Raw genomic sequence first — 6,114 nt, forward strand, 5'->3', positions numbered from 1 at the left:
CCGTTCCTGTCTAGATCGCCGCCGCCGGCCTCTGGTTCCGCGCGTCCTCCACCATGCTCTCCGCGGCGGTAGAGGCTTGCGTTTTACACAAAATAGGAAGTTGCATTCTTTACCCTGCTTTCCATCGGTCATTGTAAGATCTTTGGCATGAGTCTCGACTGAAGCCAAAGGGAGACTTCATTTAGTACTTTTAGAAAACACTTAGCATTTGTGAAGTTAAATAGAAATGAGACTTCGAGATTTGATTGGGATATAAGGATGTGTGTCAAGTGAACCCTGGATCTCGGAGAATAATTAGAAAGCTCGGGATTAGCTAAGATGTCTCCGGATTTGAAGTAATCCTTTAAAAAAAAAAAGAAAAGAAAAAAAGAGAGATAAAACTTTTTTCCCCCCCAACGGAAAGAAGAGACTGACTGCCCCAGATCGAAAGGGTTTTAGTTTAGTTTGTTTGTTTCTTTGTTTGTTTTGCAAGGTCTCTCCACACAGCCCTGGCTGTCCTGAAAGTCACTATGTAGACCAGGCTGATCTCGAACTCAAAGATCTACCTGCCCCTGCCTCCCAAGTACTGGGATCAACGGCATGCGTCTTCACACTCGATTGAGGTGTTCAATTTTGTTTTGCAGATGAAAGATGGAGAACTAGAATATATTGAGAGGCTACAAAAGCAATTGAGGAAGGGGTAAAGGAATTAATGTTGGGAGCAAGAAGAGATGTGGTTCCTCAAATCTATTTTCCTTTACTTTTTAAACACAAAGTAATTTTTCTTAAAAACATGCATTTCAGTGGGTACGTTGCTTCTGAGTTAAGTAGCTCCTCTTCCTGCTCCTTGGAGGCAGGTATGCATAGTGACCAAGTTTGTTTTGTTTTTTGCAGCCCTGGGTATCCTGAACTCGCTCTGCAAACCAGGCTGACTTCAAACTCACACAGATCACCTCTGTCTCCCGGGTGCTGGGATTAAAGACTTGTGCCACCACCGCCCAGCCATGACCAAGTTTTGATTGCCATGAGGATGCAGCCTGTGCTTTGGGAGTCACATACATGTAAAGAACAAGAACATGTGTTTCTCTAACTGGGACTTGAGTCAATCTCCTGTCTTCACACTCTTTAAGACAGGCGAGGCTTAGTGAAAACACTGGCAACAATGAGAGCTGTTACTTTTCAGTTTAGGTTTAAAAGAGTTCTGTCTTGTTCTCTGAGCCATCTGGGGACAGCTCACAGCACCATGTGAGCTGTGCTAGGGTGAGGCCTATGAGGGAAGGAAGTTTCTGGCCAAAATATCCAGTGAGACCTTCAGTTTGATAAACTAAGAGTGGAATGGTGTCATATGCTAAGTGTACACTTGATTTCATAGGAAATGCCGAAGTCAGGGATGGTGGTACATGGCTTACAACCTCAGCACATATGAGTCTTAGACAGGAGGACCCAGGCCAGTCTGAACTACCTAGCATGGTCGTGTCTCGAAAACAAAAACAAAATGAAGAAACGCCTGAGTATTTTCCATAGTGGTGGTTTCGGTCTCACCGACATCTGAGAGCTACATCTGCATCGTGTTCTCACCAGCACTTGCTGTTGTAGGTCTTTCATCATTAGTGACATCTCATTATAGTTTAATCTGCACTTTCCTGATGATAATGGCCAACATGTTTTAACAGTTGCAGGGCCCTGGGTTCAATCTCCATCACCATTGAAAACGAAGACAGAATATGAAATACATTTTCAGAGAAAGAACCACGAAGTTTACTGCATGTGCTAGTCGGCTGTCCGTTGCTATGTCAAAATTTCTGGCTTAAACAACTTCAGAGATTTATTTGGGCTCAGTTCAGAGGTTGTAGTCCATGTCTCTTTTCTCTGTCCTTTTAGACTGAAGGCAGGACAGAAATATGGTGGACACTATGTGACAGCAAAGTTGTTCACCACATGGTGGCTGAGCTGCATAGAGTGGAGGGGCAGGGCCCTCTTCCCTTTTCAAGAATTCCAATGACCTAACTTCTGCCAGACCCCACCTCCCTAAAGTTCCTCCCAAGTCCCTGCAGCACTGCTGGTCAAAGGCCAGGCAGCTAATATATGACCCTTTGCGGGGTCTTTAAGACAAAGATGTTGGTGAAAATTACTAAGGATATAAGAGAAAAGGTGAATCTGATGAGTATAGTACAGGAATCAGGACTGAGCAAAGACAGGGAAAAGAGCTGACTCAAAGTAATAAGACATGGGTCATCTTAAAATGATGAGAGTTGGACATACCGAATCCATATATGAAATACATGAAATATGAAAAACACATTCTTTTAATTTTCTGGCAATGGATATATAACCATACACTAACTGGAGGGGAGGCGGTGACAAGCTTTATTCTCTTTTATACAATGTGACTTTTCCAATACACATGCATTCACAGACCAGAGCACAACAAGTCTTTTGTATGTGTGACTGGGGGTTTCCGTACTTGTGTGCTTACAGCCCAGACATCTACTTCACCGGGTAACTTTCTCTAGTACATACATTCCACCTTATCTGAGATAGACCTGAGTGTGCCAGAGCTTGCTGATTGGTGGAGCTGATGGATGCTCCCAGTGCTGGGATTACCAGGCCACAGCCATGCTGGGGACCCAAACTCATGCCATTTGATAAAATATTTACAAATCAGGCAGAGAAAGATCTGCCCACAATGCTAAGTACACTTTGTTTCGACCTGACCCTCAAAGTTAATTCCTTTAGTTATGTCTTTCTTGTTCTGACCCTCTACCCACAGCCACTTTCTTCCACATTCCCCAACCTTGTCCCCGATTCTCTGCCAACCAAGACAGCTCTTTCTCTTCTTCATTGCCTGATTGCCTCCCTGGGAATATATTGTAAGCTCTTTATAGGTGAGATTGTTTATCTGTGTCCATCTGTAGCATCTGGTGTAGCACACAGCATACATCTCTGCTGAGTGAATGAATAGCTTTATGGTTTAGGTCTTTGTCAAGTAATTCACAATTTATTTTCAAATCATACTGTTGGAATTCAAATGGTTCAAAAATCAATGTGATGTTTTCAGATGTTCCCATTTTCAAACAACTCAAGTAAAAAACAAAACTCACATTAATATAAGCAAAATAAAAATTACCTTTAACAATGCCTTATATTTGCTTTAGTACACTACAGGTGCATACTAGTTATTTCCATTTTCTGTTTCATTCAATCCAAAAACTATAAAAATATTGTTACATATTTTTGCAAAAAGTCAAATTCTGACATATTCCTTCATCAATTTTATGATGAAAAGAGAGGTAATTAATTTTGGAACATTGGACATTAGGGTTGGAAAAATAGGTTTAGAATCAAAAGCTGGTGTGCTTGAGTATAAGAACAGACTGCACAAGTGATTTAAATTCTTTGAAAAACTTCACCATTCTCTCTCCACACATCTGGCAGAAGGATGAGCTGCCAGCTGCCCACATACACCAGTGACTGGGTGCTTACACCTCAGAGATCAGAGTACTTGCTGGATGACCTAGGAGGAAACACTTAGACATAATTAAGATGAGCCTTACAACTTTTGTCCCTCAAAAGCAAGATCCTAATTTTGGTTACTACTTGGTCCTGGTATAGGAAAGTAGGATCTATTCATGTGAAATAGACAAAATAGCTTTATGGTTTTCACAGAAAACCTGAACTGCTTGTGCAATACAGAATAACTTAGGTTTTCGTCTTACATTTATATATTTTTAAATAATTATCAAATCACACTTTAAGTTCAAATAGTTCAATGCTTTAGGTCCAAGATGGTCCCATCATTGACACAACCAAAACAAAGTATACAGCTCACATGTCCAGATGACCATTCTTCAGAACTGAAACTCTATTAGCTACTTGTAACTCATGTTCCATCAATGGTCCCTTTAAAAGGATACTGTATCAGTATTCTATCTTTTTTTTGTTTTTGTTTTTCAAGACAGGGTTTCTCTGTAGCTTTGGTGCCTGTCCTGGAACTAGCTCTTGTAGACCAGGCTGGCCTCGAACTCCCAGAGATCCGCCTGCCTCTGCCTCCCTCCCGAGTGCTGGGATTAAAGGCGTGCGCCACCACCGCCCGGCTTGTATCAGTATTCTAGCATCTATATGGTCTTCAGGGGCAGGGCATGATGGCACACACCTTTAGTCCCAGCACTTCGGAGAAGTAGAGGCAGGCAAATCTCTTTTGAGTTTGAGACCAACCTGGCCTATTTAGCAAGCCCCAGGACAACCAGGACTACAAAGACACTGTCTCAAAAAAACCAAAAAGGGTCTTTAGAATATATAGCACATTAATCTAACTTACAAGAGACCTTGGTTCTTCAGTGTCTAGAGTCTCCTGGATGGAAATTTAAGGTAATCTCATGGAATAAACCCCACGTAAAAGACTGCTGCTGAAAAGGGTGCCTGTTGATTTTGGAAATGTAATAAGCTAAAAATCTTTGTGTTTACTTTATAAGAAATTACATGCAAAATCTCTCTACCTTGGCTCACTGCATTCAAATATATCTGTACACACTACTGATAACAGCTTTCCATTTTTAGCGGCTATTTGGGGAGTATTTTTGAGATTTGTGTGTACCATGTGTGTGACTGGTGCCTCCAGGTCAGAAGAGGACACTGGATCTCCTGAAATTGGGGTTACAGGTGTTTGTGAGTCACCTTGTTGGTGCTGGAACCTGAACCTGGATCTTCTGCAAGAGCAGCACATGCTCTTAGCCACTGAGCCATCTCTTCAGCCCCCAGAAGACTCATTTTTAAAGGTTATCCAATAACTTAAAGATTTGGAGTAAATGAATGTTGTGGAATATTTTAACTGGGCAAAGATGTGTTACATATGTTTATGCTGTGGAATATTACTTTAACTGCATAAAGGTGTGTTCCTTTGATTATGCTGCATTTGTTTAATTATTTAAAGATGTATTGCTTTTGTTTCACCTTGCCTGCCTAAGGCACCTGACTGGTCTAATAAAAAGGTGAATGACCAATAGCCAGGAAGGAGAAAGGACAGGCAGGGCTGGCAGGGAGACAGAATAAATAGGAGGAGAAATCTAGGCTCAACAGGAAGAATGAAAAGAGGAGAGAACAAGGGGCATGCCCAGGGCACAAAGTCAGGCAGATGCCAGTCAAACATAGAGAAAATAAGATATACAGAAGCAAGGTAATAAGCCACGAGGCAAAAAGGTAGATAAAGAGAAACAGGTTAATTTAAGTTAAAATAGCTAGCCAATATGTGCCTAAGCTAGGCTGAGCATTCAAAACTAGTAGTAAGTCTCCAGGTCATGATTTGGGAGCTGGCTGGTGAACCAAAAGAAAAAGCCTGGTACAAAAGAACAATGGAATCACGTAACGATTCCATCCATGAATATTTTCTTCTGCACATGATCCCTTCACAAAGTGAACCCATAATTTGTGCTTTATTTCCTGTTGGGAGTAGAACAGAAGAGCACAAACAAGCTCTGGCTAACATCTGGATACATCAGCAAAGAAAGGTTTCTCACATTGTCAAACTCTTCAAAAATCTAGGTTTTAAAAACAATAAAGGTGATACCAAGTTCCCCTCAGAGTAATTTGGCCAACTCACTGCACAAACTTAAAAACAACATGTTGTGGGATGTCCTTCTGTATATATGTTGCTTTTATTGGTTGATGAATAAAGCTGTTTGGGCCAATGGCTTAGCAGAGTAAAGCCAGGCAGGAAATATAAACAGAGATATATAGAGAGTAGGCAGAGTCAGGGAGTCGCCATGTAGCTGCCGAAGGAGACAGATGCCAGAACCTTAGTGATAGGCCACAGCCTTGTGATTATACACATATTAATAGAAATGGGTTAATTTAAGATATAAGAGTTAGCTAGGAATACGCCTAAGCTATTGACCAAACAGTGTTGTAATTAATACAGTTCTGTGTGATTATTTGGGTCTGGGCAGCTGGGAACAAAAGAGCAGCCTCTGCTTACAACATTATAAATGTGATTTATGCCATATGAAAACACATACATTTCCAAATTTAAGTTACCTATATATTTAGCATTATGTACAATCAGTGTAATTATAGGCTTTTAGTTTGAATTCTATTTAAGTTTTAGCAGGCAACTCAGTTGGTTTCACATAATTCTAATTG

The sequence above is a fragment of the Microtus pennsylvanicus genome, chromosome 7 (genome assembly GCF_037038515.1).
Source record: "Microtus pennsylvanicus isolate mMicPen1 chromosome 7, mMicPen1.hap1, whole genome shotgun sequence".
Lineage (NCBI taxonomy): Eukaryota > Metazoa > Chordata > Mammalia > Rodentia > Cricetidae > Microtus > Microtus pennsylvanicus.